Genomic DNA, 18,456 nt, shown 5'->3' on the forward strand with positions numbered 1-18,456 from the left:
ACAATCCTGACTGTAGGTTTTATATTTGGTGACTTACCCCTGCCATCTGTCCTGGATCCTGTGTCTTTTCACTCACGGAGTTAAACAGCTTGTCAGCACTATGAGTTTTCCTGAGTTCTCTGCCTGAGAGGAAATAGTTAATTAGCTCCACCTGTGGTTATCTCCTGTGTGAGGCTGAATTAAGTAATCTGAACTTTAGGTCTAAAAGCCCGCATCCTGTGTTTTGCAGAAGTTCAGGCTTCAGTGTTCTCTCGGCCTGCTAGGCCTCATTCTACATTGGCTAGAGTAGTCACATGACAGTGACGCTTCACCTGACCCAGAGTTGTTCAATCCTCTGCCAGCCTGAGACTCTCTGCATCACCTAATCCTGCTCACCAATCACCAAGGACCAGGAAGTATAAATCAGGAGGCTGAGTTAGAAACTGGGCCAGTTCCTTGTGTCACACACAGCTATGTGTGAGCATTCAAGCTGAGCTCCCTAAAGTGTGATCTCCAGAGCTCCCGTGCCTCAGCACCTCCGTGCTTCCAGCACCTCCGTGCCTCAGTACCTCCGTGCTTCCAGCACCTCCGTGTCTCTACGCACACCAGTGCCTCCACGCACACCAGTGCCTCCACGCACACCAGTGCCTCCACGCACACCAGTGTCCCCACGCACCTCAGTGTCCCCAAGCACCTCAGTGTCCCCAAGCACCTCAGTGTCCCCAAGCACCTCAGTGTCCCCAAGCACCTCAGTGTCCCCAAGCACCCCGTGCCCTTTAGCACAGTTGTACCTGGTATTCTTCACTGATTCATCAGTGCCTTTCCAGTTCTGTCTTTCAGGAGACCTTCAGCGTCCACACGTGCCTCCTGTCTGCCGACCTAATCCTGCATGAGGAGAACCTAGATTCGGCCATCTCTGCTGCGGTTCCTCTTCCCAGTCACCGAAAGAATCCCTGAGTCCACAACACTCCCAAACCAGGTCAGTGGTAGTATTCATATAATCCTCCAGTCGCCCGCACAGACTTCACTAGCACCGGGTTCACAAAACCTCAGTCATGACAGTAGGAACTGGCCACATGGACCCATCCGACAGTGTTTGTCTGACGCAGGACCTTCTAAGCAATATCGCAGGATGCTTGGAAGGCCTGGAGTCGACTCAGCATCAATTGGCACAGTGTCTGCAGCGGAGTTCTTTCTCCAGAGATTCTCTGACCTTCTGCACTAGGACTCCTGACCAACTGCAGATTTTCTACCAGATGTTATTACAGTTACAAGAACTTTTGTCTAGTATTCTTTCTGCGATGCCTGAGCTCTTCAGGAATACTACCAACGTTGTTGATCCTGTTTTGTCCCAACCAGTTAATAGAGTCTCTTCCTCTGTGCAAGGAAAAGTTGTTCATCAGAGCTATCCACGGCCCAAGCTCTCTGAAGCTGAACGTCAGCGGCGTAGGGAGCTACACCTCTGTCTTTACTGTGGAAATTCCGGTCATTTTGTTTAAGACTGCATTCTTCGTAAGCCAGGGAATGGGTGACAAATCTCAGTATCATAGTGCTCATGTCTACAAGTCATCCACAGTAGCCGATCCTGCTACTGCTGACGGGGGTATCAAGAAGGCTACTCTGAAAGAGACTCAAATTTATGACTGGGGTCCGGTGATTAAAAGCCCTTATTCCAAGTTGGGTGTCCAGAGAAGAATATTCAAGCCATTTAGAGTCACAGAGGAGTCCGAGTGTCCAGCCCCAGGAGGGGCGTCTTCAGAGACTCCAGCCCCAGGAGGGGCGTCTTCAGAGTGTCCAGCCCCAGGGAGGGGTTCAGAGCGTCCAGCCCCAGGGAGGGGTTCACAGAATGCTGCCCAGCCAGAGAGTCGACAGAGTGCTGCCCAGCCAGAGAGTCTACACAGTGCTGCCCAGCCAGAGAGTCTACACAGTGCTGCCCAGCCAGAGAGTCTACACAGTGCTGCCCAGCCAGAGAGTCTACACAGTGCTGCCCAGCCAGAGAGTCTACACAGTGCTGCCCAGCCAGAGAGTCTACACAGTGCTGCCCAGCCAGAGAGTCTACACAGTGCTGCCCAGCCAGAGAGTCTACACAGTGCTGCCCAGCCAGAGAGTCTACACAGTGCTGCCCAGCCAGAGAGTCTACACAGTGCTGCCCAGCCAGAGAGTCTACACAGTGCTGCCCAGCCAGAGAGTCTACACAGTGCTGCCCAGCCAGAGAGTCTACAGAGTGCTGCCCAGCCAGAGAGTCTACAGAGTGCTGCCCAGCCAGAGATTCTACAGAGTGCTGCCCAGCCAGAGAGTCTACAGAGTGCTGCCCAGCCAGAGAGTCTACAGAGTGCTGCCCAGCCAGAGATTCTACAGAGTGCTGCCCAGCCAGAGAGTCTACAGAGTGCTGCCCAGCCAGAGAGTCTACAGAGTGCTGCCCAGCCAGAGAGTCTACAGAGTGCTGCCCAGCCCCGTGAAGTGGGTGCTCTTGCCTCAGCCCAGCCCCTGTGAAGTGGGGGCTCTTGCCTCAGCCCAGCCCCGTGAAGGGGGGGCTCTTGCCTCAGCCCAGCCCCGTGAAGGGGGGGCTCTTGCCTCAGCCCAGCCCCGTGAAGGGGGGGCTCTTGCCTCAGCCCAGCCCCGTGAAGGGGGAGCTCTTGCCTCAGCCCAGCCCCGTGAAGGGGGGGCTCTTGCCTCAGCCCAGCCCCGTGAAGGGGGGGCTCTTGCCTCAGCCCAGCCCCGTGAAGAGGGGGCTCAGCCCGTCCCGGTTCCAGTCGGTCCAGCAATATTTCAAGCTCCACCTGGTCAGTCCGTCCCGGTTCCAGCCGGTCCAGGAATACTCCAGGCCCTGCCTGGTCAGTCCGTCCTGGTTCCAGCCGGTCCAGCAATACTCCAGGCCCTGCCTGGTCAGTCCGTCCCGGTTCCAGCCGGTCCAGCAATACTCCAGGCCCTGCCTGGTCAGTCCGTCCCGGTTCCAGCAATACTCCAGGCTCCGCCTGTTCAGTCCGTCCCGGTTCCAGCCGGTCCAGCAATACTCCAGGCCCAGCCTGGTCAGTCCGTCACGGTTCCAGCCGGTCCAGCAATACTCCAGGCTCCGCCTGTTCAGTCCGTCCCGGTTCCAGCCGGTCCAGCAATACTCCAGGACCAGCCTGGTCAGTCTCCTTTGGCTCCAGCCAATTCAAGTATCCTCGGATCCAATCCAGTCCTACTCGTCCAGCCAAAGCATTCTTCAGTTTCAGCCTCTAAGCTTTCGTCTGATGGTTTTCCACCTATTTACTTTGATGGAGATTTATTGCAATATGCCGCTTTGGTTGAACAATTTCTCTCTCGGATGGAGTCTGATCCTTTAGGTGCAGTAACTCCTTCCAACGTTACTCGATATTTGTTCCTGGCATTCAGAGGAAGAGCTTTGGAGTGGGCCAACATGCTTTTTGAGAGTAATGATCCTGTGTTCCATGACTTACAGACTTTTAGTAATGCTGTGGTTAAAGAATTTGGTCCTAAACCTTTGGAATCTGACTCGGTAAAAAATCATGCTCTAAAGGGAATGCAGAAGGAAGTTTGTGCTGCCCTCCCAGGGATAATCTAAGAATCTCCTTCGGTAAGAATCCGACCATTAAAATTGCTCATGTTGGAGTCTCTCCTAGCCCAGAGAATTTAAAACTCCAGTGCACCTCCTTTTCATCTGCAAACTGTGTATCTAAGGGAGATTCATATCTTCCATTAGACTTGGACTCAGACTCTGAATTTGATCCAGTTTATGATACTACTCCTTTCTTGGGAGGTCCCATGTTTTCTAAGAAAGGTTTTTCTTTACAGGAGATTCTGCTGTCCTTGGTCAAAACCAAATGTTCCCGTAAGAAGAAGAGGCATCAACGAAGGTCCTAAATTCTTCTGTTTGAATTTCTCAAGTTCCTCTAAAATTTAAGATGGGTGTCCGGAGTCCACCCTTGAAGAGGGGGATACTGTCACAATCCTGACTGTAGGTTTTATATTTGGTGACTTACCCCTGCCATCTGTCCTGGATCCTGTGTCTTTTCACTCACGGAGTTAAACAGCTTGTCAGCACTATGAGTTTTCCTGAGTTCTCTGCCTGAGAGGTAATAGTTAATTAGCTCCACCTGTGGTGATCTCCTGTGTGAGGCTGAATTCAGTAATCTGAACTTTAGGTCTAAAAGCCAGCATCCTGTGTTTTGCAGAAGTTCAGGCTTCAGTGTTCTCTCGGTCTGCTAGGCCTCATTCTACATCACAGCCTTGGCTAGAGTAGTCACATGACAGTGACTCTTCACCTGACCCAGAGTTGTTCAATCTTCTGCCAGCCTGAGACTCTCTGCATCACCTAATCCTGCTCACCAATCACCAAGGACCAGGAAGTATAAATCAGGAGGCTGAGTTAGAAACTGGGCCAGTTCCTTGTGTCACACACAGCTATGTGTGAGCATTCAAGCTGATCTCCAGAGCTCCCGTGCCTCAGCACCTCCGTGCTTCCAGCACCCTCCGTGCTTCCAGCACCCTCCGTGCATCAGTACCTCCATGCTTCCAGCACCTCCGTGCCTCAGTACCTTCGTGCTTCCAGCACCTCCGTGCCTCAGCACCCCAGTGTCTCCACGCACCCGTGTCTCTACGCACCCCAGTGTCTCTACGCACCCCAGTGCCTCCAAGCACCCCAGTGCCTCCAAGCACCTCAGTGTCCCCAAGCATCTCAGTGTCTCCAAGCACCTCAGTGTCCCCAAGCACCTCAGCGTCCCCAAGCACCTCAGCGTCCCCAAGCACCTCAGCGTCCCCAAGCACCTCAGTGTCCCCAAGCACCCCGTGCCCTTTAGCACAGTTGTACCTGGTATTCTTCACTGATTCATCCGTGCCTTTCCAGTTCTGTCTTTCAGGAGACCTTCAGCGTCCACACGTGCCTCCTGTCTGCCGACCTAATCCTGCATGAGGAGAACCTAGATTCGGCCATCTCTGCTGTGGTTCCTCTTCCCAGTCACCGGAAGAAACCCCAAGTCCACAACACTCCCAAACCAGGTCAGTGGTAGTATTCATATAATCCTCCAGTCGCCCGCACAGACTTCACTAACACCGGGTTCACAAAACCTCAGTCATGACAAGTACTCCCTTCACAAACGTCTGTACTTCAGGAAGGGAAGCCAATTCTTTTTGAAAGAAAATGGATAAGGCCGAAATCTGAATCTTTATAGATCCTAATTTTAGGCCAAAATTCACTGCAGTTTGTAGGAAGTGAAGGAGACGGCCCAGATGGAATTCTTCCGTAGGAGCATTCCTGGCCTCACACCAAGAAACATACTTTCGCCATATTCAGTGATAATGGTGGTCATTCCGAGTTGTTCGCTCGCAAGCTGCTTTTAGCAGCTTTGCACACGCTAAGCCGCCGCCTACTGGGAGTGAATCTTAGCTTCTTAAAATTGCGAACGAAAGATTCGCAATATTGCGATTACACACTTCTTAGCAGTTTCAGAGTAGCTCCAGACTTACTCGGCATCTGCGATCAGTTGAGTGCTTGTCGTTCTTGGTTTGACGTCACAAACACACCCAGCGTTCGCCCAGACACTCCTCCGTTTCTCCAGCCACTCCCGCGTTTTTCCCAGAAACTGTAACGTTTTTTCACACACACCCATAAAACGGCCTGTTTCCGCCCAGAAACACCCACTTCCTGTCAATCACACTACGATCGCCTGAACGAAGAAAAAGCCATGAGTAAAATTCCTAACTTCATAGCAAATTTACTTGGCGCAGTCGCAGTGCGAACATTGCGCATGCGCACTAAGCGGAAAATCGCTCCGATGTAATGAAATTTACCGAGCAAACAACTCGGAATGACCACCAATGTTTTGATGTCATGTCCTTCCTAGCCTTTATTAGCGTAGGAATGACCTCATCCGGAATACCTTTTTCCGCTAGGATCTGGCTTTCAACTGCCATGCCGTCAAACGCAGCCGCGGTAAGTCTTGGAACAGACAGGGCCCCTGTTGTAGCAAATCCTGTCTTAGATGAAGAGGCCACGGATCTTCCGTGAGTAGGGCCCTACACACTTAAAGATTATCTGTCCAATCTTTCTGGTTGGAACAAAAATCTGGTAATGTATGGGAGCAAATGACAATTGACCATTTGCTCTCAAATACTGGAAAACAGACAAAAATGGTCTTTTAGACAAATTAGTTAAGTTTCTTTCATTAAACCAATTTATCGGAACAACAGTTTTTGTCTATTTTCTGGATTTTGTGAGCAAATGGTTGATTGTCATTTGCTCTCAGACGTTACCAGATTTTCTATCCAATCAGCCAGATTGGACAGATAATCTTTAAGTGTGTAGGGCCTATAACGCCTGCAGATCCGGATGCCAGGTCCTTCGTGGCCAATCTGGAACAATAAGGATTGATCTCACTCCTCTTTGTCTTATTATTCTCAACACCTTGGGAATGAGAGGAAGAGGAGGAAATACATAGACCGACCGATACACCCACGGTGTCCCCAGGGGGTCCACATCTACCGCCTGAGGATCTCTTGACCTGGCGCAATACCTTTTTAGCTTTTTGTTGAGACGCCATCATGTCTATTTGTTGCAGTCCCATCCGACATGCGATCTGCGTGAAAACTTCCTGGTGAAGTCCCCACTCTCCCGGGTGCAGATCGTGTCTGCTGAGGAAGTCTGCTTCCTAATTGTCCACTCCGGAATGAACACTGCTGACAGTGCGCTGACATGATTTTCCGCCCAGCGAAGAATCCTGGTGGCTTCTGCCATTGCCACTCTGCTCCTTGTGCCTCCCTGGCGGTTTACACGAGCCACTGCGGTGACATTGTCTGACTGAATCAGAACTGGTTTGCCGCAAAGTAATACCTCCGTTCGACATAGGGCGTTGAATATGGCCCTCAACTGCAAGACGTTGATGTGGAGACAAGTCTCTAGACTTGACCAAAGACCTTGGAATTTTCTTCCCTGTGTGACTGCTCCCCAACCTCGGAGGCTGGCATCCGCGGTCACCAGGATCCAGTCCTGAATGCCGAACCTGCGGCCCTCTAGGAGGTGAGCACTTTGCAGCCACCACAGGAGAGATATCCTGGCTCTGGGAGACAGGGTGATCCGCCGATGCATAAGATTATGTGACCCGGACCACTTTTCCAGCAGGTCCCATTGGAAAGCTCTCGCATGGAACCTGCCGAAGGGAATGGCTTCGTATGATGCCACTATCTTCCCCAGGACTCGAGTGCAGTGATGCACAGACACCCGTTTTGGCTTCATAGTAACATAGTATCTGAGGTTGAAAAAAGACAATTGTCCATAGAGTTCAACCTATTTGTGGTCTCCTATGCATGATGATTTGACTAAAATTTCTGACTGATGCTGCTGTCAGCCGTTGCATTTTATCCCTATTTATAGTAACTATAATGCATGACTATGCACCAATGGATATCCTTATCCATTAGGAATTTATCTAACCCATTCTTAAAGGTGTTGACAGATTCCGCCATTACAACTCCCTCGGGCAAGGAATTCCAAACACGTATTGTCCTTACCGTGAAAAAGCCTTTACGCCGTATTGTGCGGAATCTCCTCTCCTCTAACCTGAGCGAGTGTCCACGAGTCCTCTGTGTTGATCTAACCAAAAACAGGTCCTGCGGAGGCTCTGTGTATTGTCCCCTTATATATTTGTAGATGTTGATCATATCCCCTCTTAGTCTCTGCTTTTCCAATGTAAACATGCCTAGTCTTTCAAGCCTTTCCTTGTATTCCATCGTCTCCATGCCCTTAAGTAGTTTGGTCGCCCTCCTCTGTACCTTTTCTAGCTCCTGGATATCCTTTTTGTAGTACGGTGCCCAGAATTGTACACAGTATTCAAGGTGTGGCCTCACTAGTGATTTATATAACTGGAGTATAATACTCTCGTCCCTAGCATCAATACCCCATTTTATGCATGCTAATATCTTATTAGCCTTCTTTGTTGCAGTCCTATTTTGGGGACTACTGCTTAGCTTGCTATCTATGAGGACACCTAAGTCCTTTTCCAGTACAGAATCCCCTAATTTTACCCCATTTAGTAGGAAGGTGTAATTTTTGTTCTTGTTACCACAGTGCATTACCTTACACTTGTCTGTATTGAAGCACATTCTCCATTTGGCTGCCCATGCTTCTAATTTAACTAAGTCGTTCTGAAGAGACTCGGCATCCTCCTCTGTATTTATAACTTTACACAATTTGGTATCATCTGCAAAAATTGACACCATGCTCTCTAGGCCTACTGTTAGGTTGTTAATGAAAATATTGAACAATAGAGGTCCTAATACTGAGCCTTGCGGCACACTACTTAGCACTTCAGTCCAAGTTGAAAAAGATCCATTAACCACAACGCGCTGCTCCCTATTATCTAACCAGTTTTTGACCCAAGTGCATATTGTGCTTCCTATCCCTGACTCTTGTAGCTTGTAGATAAGTCTCATGTGTGGTACAGTATCGAACGCTTTGGCAAAGTCTAAAAAGATTACCTTAACAGGTTCCTGACCAGAGTCATGAGTTCCTGAGCTTTTTCCGTCGGAAGAAAAACCCCTTTTCTGGTCTGTGTCCAGAATCAAGCCCAAGAAGCTCAGACGCGTCGTAGGAACCAGCTGCGACTTCGGGATATTGCGAATCCAGCACCTTCAATGACAGTGACACGCTGTCCAGTAACTTCTATCTAGATCTCGCCTTTATGGAGGAGATCGTCCAAGTATGGGATAATTGTAACACCTCGCTTGCGCAGGAGCACCATCATTTCCGTCAATAACTTGGTGAAAATCCTCGGGGCCGTGGAAAGCCCAAACGGCAAAGTCTGAAATTGGTATGAACAATCCTGTACAGCAAATCTCAGGAACGCCTGATGAGGTGGCAATATTGGAACATGAAGGTACGCATCCTTTATGTCTAGGGAAACCATAAAATCCCCCCCTTCCAGGCTGGCGATGACCGCTCTGAGCGATTCTATCTTGAACTTGAACCTTTTCAAGTATAGGTTCAGGTATTTTAAATTTAAAATGGGTCTGACTGAACCATCCGATTTCGGGACCACAAACAGAGTTGAGTAATATCCCCTCCCTTGTTGCGGTAGGGGAACTTTGACTACCACTTGTTGAAGATACAATTTTTGAATTGCATTTAAACACTAACTCTCTCTCCGAGGGAGAAGCTGGCAGAGCCAATTTGAAAAACCGGCGAGGGGGGACCTTCTCGAATTCCAGCTTGTATCCCTGAGAAACAATTTCTATTGCCCAGGGATCCACCTGTGAATGAACCCAGATGTGGCTGAAAAGTCGAAGACGTGCCCCCACTACAGCTGACTCCCTCAGGTGAGCCCCAGCGTCATGCGGTGGACTTTGCAGAGACCGGGGAGGACTTCTGTTCCTGGGAACTAGCTGAGTGCAGCTTTTTTCCTCTGCCCTTACCTCTGGCAAGGAAGGACGACCCACGTACTTTCTTGCTTTTATTTGAACGAAAGGACTGCATTTGATAATGAGGCGCTTTCTTAGGTTGTGAGGGAACATAAGGCAAAAAAATTTGATTTACCTGCCGTAGCGATGAGGTCCGAGAGGCCTTCTCCAAATAACTCCTCACCCTTGTAAGGCAAAAACTCCATATGCCTCTTGGAGTCGGCATCACCCGTCCACTGTCGGGTCCATAAGACTCGCCTAGCAGAAACAGACATAGCGTTTATTCTAGAACTTAGTAAACAAATGTCTCTTTGAGCATCCCTCATATACAACACAGCATCTTGTATATGCCCTAGGGTCATTAAGATAATATCCTTCTCGAAGGTCTCAATCCCCGCTGATAAGGAATCTGTCCATGCTGCAACAGCACTACAAACCCAGGCCGACGCCATTGCCGGTCTAAGTAATGTACCAGAATGTGCATAAATGGACTTCACGGTAACCTCCTGCTTGCGATCAGCAGAATCCTTGAGAGTAGCCGTATCTTGGGATGGCAACGCTATCTTTTTTGATAAGCGTGTCAATGCCTTGTCCACCTTAGGAGAGGATTCCCATCGTATTCTATCCTTTTGCGGGAAAGGATACGCCATAAGAATCCTTTTGGGAACCTGCAGTCTCTTGTCTGGGGTTTCCCAAGCCTTTTCGCATAATTCGTTCAGCTCATGTGAGGATGGAAAGGTGACCTCAGGCTTTTTACCTTTATACATGTATACCCTTGTGTCAGGGACAGGGGGTTCCTCTGTGATATGCAAAACCTCTTTTATTGCAATAATCATATATCGAATACCCTTGGCCACCCTTGGCTGTAATTTTGCATCATCGTAGTCGACACTTGAGTCTGAATCCATGTCGGTATCTGTGCCAACTATTTGGGATAGTGTGCGCTTCTGAGACCCCGAAGGTCCCGGAGACATTGGGACAGGTATGGTTTGACTTCCTGACTGTTCCTAGCCTCAGCATTGTCTAATCTTTTGTGCAATAAATTCACATTTGCACTTAAGACATTCCACATATCGATCCAGTCAGGTGTCGGCGCTGCCGACGGGGACCTTACATTCATACACTCCCCGTCCTCCTTAGGTGAGCCTTTAACCTCATACATGTCGACACACGCATACCGACACACCCCACACACACAGGGAAGCCCTTTTCTGAAGACAGGTTCCCCACCAGGCCCTTTGGAGAGACAGAGAGAGAGTATGCCAGCACACACCCCAGCGCTATGTGACCCAGGAAAAAACACAATGTTTACCCAGTAACGCTGTTATAACTTTACATTTGCCAATTATGTGCCCTCCCCCCTCTTGAAAAACCCACTGCCACCGTCAGTAAGCAGGGGAGAGTCCGGGGAGCTTCCTCTCAGCGCTGTGCTGTGGAGAAAATGGCGCTGGTAAGTGCTGAGGGAGAAGCCACGCCCCCTCGGCGGTGGGCTTCTGTCCCGCTCAAAATACTTGTACAGCGGGGGCTCTTTATATACATGTACAGTACCCAGCTGTACATGTATATAAGTACTTTTGCCATTAGAGAGATTTATATTGCTGCCCCCTGCGCCCTGCACCCTTACAGTGACCGGAGTATGTGAGGTGTATGGAAGAAATGGCGCACAGCTGCAGTGCTGTGCTTTACCTCAGTGAAGATCATGAAGTCTTCTGCCGCCTCTGAAGTCTTCTTTTCTTCTCATACTCACCCGGCTTCTATCTTCCGGCTCTGCGAGGAGGACAGTGGCGCGGCTCTGGGACGGACGGCGAGGATGAAACCTGCGTACCAATCCCTCTGGAGCTAATGGTGTCCAGTAGCCTAAGAAACAGGACCTTGAAACTCAGAGAAGTAGGGCTGTTCTCTCTCCTCAGTCCCTCGATGCAGGGAGCCTGTTGCCAGCAGGCTCCCTGAAAATAAAAAAACCTAACTAAAATACTTTCTTTTACAGGAAGCTCAGGAGAGCTCCCTGCAGTGCACCCATCTCCTCTGGGCACAGTATCAAACTGAGGTCTGGAGGAGGGGCATAGAGGGAGGAGCCAGTGCACACCCATACCTAAAGTTTTTCTTAAAGTGCCCATGTCTCCTGCGGAGCCCGTCTATCCCCATGGTCCTTACGGAGTCCCCAGCATCCTCTAGGACGTTAGAGAAAAGTATCTACAAATGTTTAACAATAAGAAATAATTGTCACGTGAATGTATCTGCACTGATCGTACAGCTGAACTTGAGGCTTAATTTAGACCCTGTCACATGCACGTACGTCAATAAGCACATGTACAAGGTCCTAAACTGCGCTCTCTTCAGAACGCAGTTTAAGACCTGGAGGAGGGCGGGAACGGGGCGTCAACGCACACGCAGCGGCCCAAACCATGGTGGGTAGCTGTCTGCCTTTGCAGGCTGCATAGGCAGAGGGCTACTCAAACCATGCAAAAGCATCGCCGCCGCCGTGGGATGCTTTCGCGTGTGCGGGGAAGGGGGGTGGCAGGACCCGACATGCGGGGTGAACTTGCCCTGTGCTTGGCGTCCTTCCACATGTCAGAGATCAGGTCTGAATTACCCCCTTGATTACCTATTGATCCAATGGAATGAGCAACTGTATTGGTCATCAATAGCAAAAAAAAACTAATTGCAGCCAATAATTACTAATAAAAATGGATGCTGCCAATGTAATTGCTATTAAATTCCCCATGAAGGCATGTATGCAATAGTGATCCTTTTTACCATGCCCCCTGCCCTCCCTCTCTGTGTCCTCTTACCTTCCTGGATGGGACCTTTCCCGCTTCACTTGTAGACAGTGTTCAGCAAGGCACAGTCCACCTGTCTCCATGCTATCCAATCAGATCGTCCTCCATCACCAGACAATCCTCATCTCCCAGCACACTGTCTGAAGCAGATGAAGGGAGAAGTAACCCCTGCAGTGCCAGGTCCTGCAGCCTTATGTTTACCTACTGTGTGTGTGCATGCAGAGCATGCAGGGGATCTGATGTGTTATACATAAATCAGGTGCACAGACACAATCCCTAGGAATGCCGACTCCCACCACATACAGTATTAGTTCCTGTGCTACCACCTTGGGCCCTGGCTACAGGAATGGCAGTAAACAAACAGTTAACAGCAGGAGCTGCAGGAGGGGGAGATGAATATGCAGTGGGCTGCACACAACCCGGATTGACTGTGGCCCTGCAGATCAGATGTCCCGAGATAGTGAGTTACCCGATACTGGTGAGCGAGCAGCTTCACCTCTGATGACCCTGGCAGCTCTGTCCGGCCACAACGGCCCCTACACAGCAAATGGCAATGGGAACAGGTGTGCATCGTTTCCACTAGCCTGGAGCAGATAATAGCTTCTGTGTTGTGTTCCAGCTGCTGAGAACTGAGGTCAGGAGCCCGGCAGCAGCCGACTCCACTGCCTCCCACAGTTCCTCCACTGCACACAGTACAAAAGATTAAGCCACTTAATAATTCAGGCGCAAATCATTTTTCAATATTTTATACCATTATAATATGTTATTATACAGCAGGGACTCTGTCCTAGGTTATACACATGATATGCTAGGGACTATATACCAATAACATCTCTCTCTATATATACTGTATATGTATAATGTGCAATGTTATTATACAGCAGGGACTCTGTCCTAGGTTATACACATGATATGCTAGGGACTATATACCAATAACATCTCTCTCTATATATACTGTATATGTATAATGGACTCTGTCCTAGGTTATATACATGATACACTAGGGACTATATACCAATAACATCTCTCTCTATATATACTGTATATGTATAATGTGCAGTGTTATTATACAGCAGGTACGCTGTCCTAGGTTATATACATGATACACTAGGGACTATATACCAATAACATCTATCTCTATATATACTGTATATGTATAATGTGCAGTGTTATTATACAGCAGGTACGCTGTCCTAGGTTATATACATGATACACTAGGGACTATATACCAATAGCATCTCTCTCTATATATACTGTATATGTATAATGTGCAGTGTTATTATACAGCAGGGATACTGTCCTAGGTTATATACATGATACACTAGGGACTATATACCAATAACATCTCTCTCTATATATACTGTATATGTATAATGTGCAGTGTTATTATACAGCAGGGATACTGTCCTAGGTTATATACATGATACACTAGGGACTATATACCAATAACATCTATCTCTATATATACTGTATATGTATAATGTGCAGTGTTATTATACAGCAGGTACGCTGTCCTAGGTTATATACATGATACACTAGGGACTATATACCAATAACATCTATCTCTATATATACTGTATATGTATAATGTGCAGTGTTATTATACAGCAGGGACTCTGTCCTAGGTTATATACATGATACGCTAGGGACTATATACCACTAACATCTATCTCTATATATACTGTATATGTATAATGTGCAGTGTTATTATACAGCAGGGATACTGTCCTAGGTTATACACATGATACGCTAGGGACTATATACCAATAACATCTATCTCTATATATACTGTATATGTATAATGTGCAGTGTTATTATACAGCACAAAGATTAAGCCACTTAATAATTCAGGCGCAAATCATTTTTCAATATTTTATACCATTATAATATGTTATTATACAGCAGGGACTCTGACCTAGGTTATACACATGATACACTAGGGACTATATACCAATAACATCTCTCTCTATATATACTGTATATGTATAATGTGCAGTGTTATTATACAGCAGGGACACTGTCCTAGGTTATATACATGATACACTAGGGACTATATACCAATAACATCTCTCTCTATATATACTGTATATGTATAATGTGCAGTGTTATTATACAGCAGGGATACTGTCCTAGGTTATATACATGATACACTAGGGACTATATACCAATAACATCTATCTCTATATATACTGTATATGTATAATGTGCAGTGTTATTATACATCAGGTACGCTGTCCACTTAATAATTCAGGCGCAAATCATTTTTCAATATTTTATACCATTATAATATGTTATTATACAGCAGGGACTCTGTCCTAGGTTATACACATGATATGCTAGGGACTATATACCAATAACATCTCTCTATATATATACTGTATATGTATAATGTGCAGTGTTATTATACAGCAGGGACGCTGTCCTAGGTTATACACATGATACACTAGGGACTATATACCAATAACATCTCTCTCTATATATACTGTATATGTATAATGTGCAGTGTTATTATACAGCAGGGACACTGTCCTAGGTTATATACATGATACACTAGGGACTATATACCAATAACATCTCTCTCTATATATACTGTATATGTATAATGTGCAGTGTTATTATACAGCAGGGATACTGTCCTAGGTTATATACATGATACACTAGGGACTATATACCACTAACATCTATCTCTATATATACTGTATATGTATAATGTGCAGTGTTATTATACAGCAGGGACTCTGTCCTAGGTTATATACATGATACGCTAGGGACTATATACCACTAACATCTATCTCTATATATACTGTATATGTATAATGTGCAGTGTTATTATACAGCAGGGATACTGTCCTAGGTTATACACATGATACGCTAGGGACTATATACCAATAACATCTATCTCTATATATACTGTATATGTATAATGTGCAGTGTTATTATACAGCAGGGACACTGTCCTAGGTTATACACATGATACACTAGGGACTATATACCAATAACATCTCTCTCTATATATACTGTATATGTATAATGTGCAGTGTTATTATACAGCAGGGACTCTGTCCTAGGTTATATACATGATACGCTAGGGACTATATACCACTAACATCTATCTCTATATATACTGTATATGTATAATGTGCAGTGTTATTATACAGCAGGGATACTGTCCTAGGTTATACACATGATACGCTAGGGACTATATACCAATAACATCTATCTCTATATATACTGTATATGTATAATGTGCAGTGTTATTATACAGCAGGGACTCTGCCCTAGGTTATACACATGATACACTAGGGACTATATACCAATAACATCTCTCTCTATATATACTGTATATGTATAATGTGCAGTGTTATTATACAGCAGGGACTCTGTCCTAGGTTATATACATGATACGCTGGGGACTATATACCAATAACATCTATCTCTATATATACTGTATATGTATAATGTGCAGTGTTATTATACAGCAGGGACTCTGTCCTAGGTTATATACATGATACGCTGGGGACTATATACCAATAACATCTATCTCTATATATACTGTATATGTATACTGTGCAGTGTTATTATACATCAGGGATACTGTCCTAGGTTATACACATGATAGGATACAGATATAGCTTTCTCTCCCTACATACACCTATACTACAGATGTAACCTCATCTGTACCTTGATGCATTCACACATGCACACGCATTGCTGCATAGTGTGACCGCGTCGCTGTGATACTGATTACAGCAGGTGTTAGCGCCATAGGGTAACATGGTAACCTAATTCCAGTCATGACTCTGAGCACCGTTCATGTGCGTACTGCTAAGAAAACATTAGTAATCACAGAACTCTTAGCAGTACGCACATGAACGGTGCTCAGAGTCATGGCTGAAATTAGGTAGGGCGCTCTATGATCTGTCTGTTATACAGTTTATATGTATGTGGGATATGTTTTTATTACTACAATGTTTGTATGGGGTGTGGGGGTGTTGCGCTGATCAATTGGTGGGTGGGTCTATGTAGGGTATATAAGGGTAATCTTTTCAGTCTGTAATCATCTTGACAAAGGTCTACATACAGACCGAAACGTTGATCTTATATTTGCACTGATGATCTGAATAAAAAATCCTTTGCTGCTTTAAAGACTGGTGAGTGCTACTGCTTTCTTTTGGATTTGTGTTAGAATGGGATTTTCTTCTCATCTATCTGGATGCTACCCCAGCAAGTTAACATGCAACACGTGAGTGTGGACACTTCCTTTGTATATAATATACACAATATATATGCCAGTATATGATGCTACCTGTATAAATATAATGAGCGCAGTGTATTACACAGCAGAGTCATCCCCAATCCGCCGCTCACCCACCTTCCATCCAAGGACCTTATTCAGTAAGGATTGCAAAATTATCAAATCACAATCCGGCTTATTATGGAGCGGCTGCACATGAGCAGTGTTTGCATTGCGCACGTGCGAGTAATAATAGCGACAGTAAATGCGTACACATCGTGATCACAATGCAGACGCTGTTTGACTGACAGGAAGCCGGCGTTTCTGGGTGGAAACCTTCCATTTTCTGGGTGTGTGTGAGAAAACGTAGGCGTCCCAGGAGTTTTTAAGGAGGGCCTCTGATGTCAGCGATGACCACTTCCAGCCTCTTGTGTCACAAGAATTGTAGCCGACCTTACCTGGCGCAGATAGGAAAAATCTTCCATGTTCCGGTAATTGCGCATGGTTCTGCGATCAGCTGCATATTGCGATGCATTCACAGTTTCTGCAATGGACGTTTTTTCTCAATTTCTGGCCGGCAACTATTTGATCGCAGAAACTGCTTTTTATCAGAAATAGCAATCCTTACTGCATAAGGGGCCTAATTCAGACCTGACTGCAACAGCAAAATATTTCTGTAATAGGCAAAACCATGTGCAGTACAGGTGGGGCAGATGTAACATGTGCAGAGAGAGTTAGATTTGAGTGGGGTGTGTTCAAACTGAAATCTAAATTGCAGTGTAAAAATAAATCAGCCAGTATTTCCCCTGCACAGAAATGATGTAACCCACCCAAATCTAACTCTCTCTGCACATGTTACATCTGCCCCACGTGCAGTGCACATGGTTTTGCCCATTAGAGAAAGATTTTGCTTTTGCTATCAGGTCTGAATTAAGCCCTAGGTCGCCACATGTCACACATACCATATGGTGCCCACAGACGTCTCTCATACACCAGGCACATCGCTCACCTCACTGCCGGTCACCGTCACCTCCTCTCCCGCCGCCTCCACCGAAATGTGTTGTGTCCAATGTTGCTAACTTTAAAATAAAAACAAGCATTTGATGTGTGAAAAACAAGCCCAGCACCAGCGTCCTCACTCCTGCTCCTCTCTCCACACACACAGGAAACTTCTCCTCCCCCCTCCTTCCCCTAATCCATGTCCTCCACTCTGAGCTCACACACAGAGCCTCTTTCTCACTCCCTGATTGTATTAACTCCTTCAGCTCCTGAAGTGGTGACAGCCCCATAGTAAAGCAGGACAATGCAATGTATTACAAGACTAGGAGGCTGCAGGTAGCTTCTTATTCGTCTCCAGCTTCTTATTCAGAAAATATTATATTAAAATAAATAAAATAAGGATAGATCACTAAGTTAACATTGCATAAACTTAAATTAGCGTCTCTTACACCAATTTATATTACATTTTGCATTAAACAAAAATGATTTGGGCATGAAAATGGTGGTAAGGCGGGCACAGACACCAGATTTCATCCTTTTGAATAAGAAGCTGTAGTTCTGCAAGGGTTAAACAGCGTTGCTCAAAATATTTGACACTTGAAACCCACACAGGGTGGCAACTGACATATCACCCACTTGCAATTTACCTTGACCAACAAGCATTTGGCATGAATTATGGGTGGCAAAGTGGGCACACACACCATATTTTACCATTTTGAATAAGTAGCTGTAGTTTTGCAAGGGTTACCTAATCTTGGGCCACACATTTGGAGCTTGCAATACAGGCTCTATGCACAAAGCTTGCCTTAAGTTCTGCCAAGTAGTCTCTGCGGGCCTAGGGGGTAATCAGTGCCGTAACTAGACATTTTAGCGCTGTGTGCAAGAAATGGCATCGGCGCCCCCCCCCTCAACGGATACCGGTGGCAGTGCGCGCCGCAGGCGCGCGCAAAAAATATAGGGGCGTGGCTTCATGGGAAAGGGGTGTGGCCACAAAATAATACCAATTCATATAATGGTGCACAGTAGTCTCCATTATTCAAATTACGCCGCACAGTAGCACCACTACACCAG

The 18,456-nt window shown here is 46.5% G+C and overlaps 1 protein-coding gene across 1 annotated transcript in view; it reads right to left on the reverse strand.

The window, feature by feature from the left end:
• LOC134936109 (zinc finger protein 260-like) overlaps positions 1-17,531 on the reverse strand; it is an 85,407-nt gene extending 67,876 nt beyond the window's left edge. The window contains exon 1 of the mRNA XM_063931021.1: positions 17,396-17,531. The gene's annotated coding sequence lies outside the window, so the exon portion shown is untranslated. The remainder of the gene's footprint in view (positions 1-17,395) is intronic.
• Between the last annotated feature and the right edge of the window lie 925 nt (positions 17,532-18,456).

The sequence above is a fragment of the Pseudophryne corroboree genome, chromosome 6 (genome assembly GCF_028390025.1).
Source record: "Pseudophryne corroboree isolate aPseCor3 chromosome 6, aPseCor3.hap2, whole genome shotgun sequence".
Taxonomy (NCBI): domain Eukaryota; kingdom Metazoa; phylum Chordata; class Amphibia; order Anura; family Myobatrachidae; genus Pseudophryne; species Pseudophryne corroboree.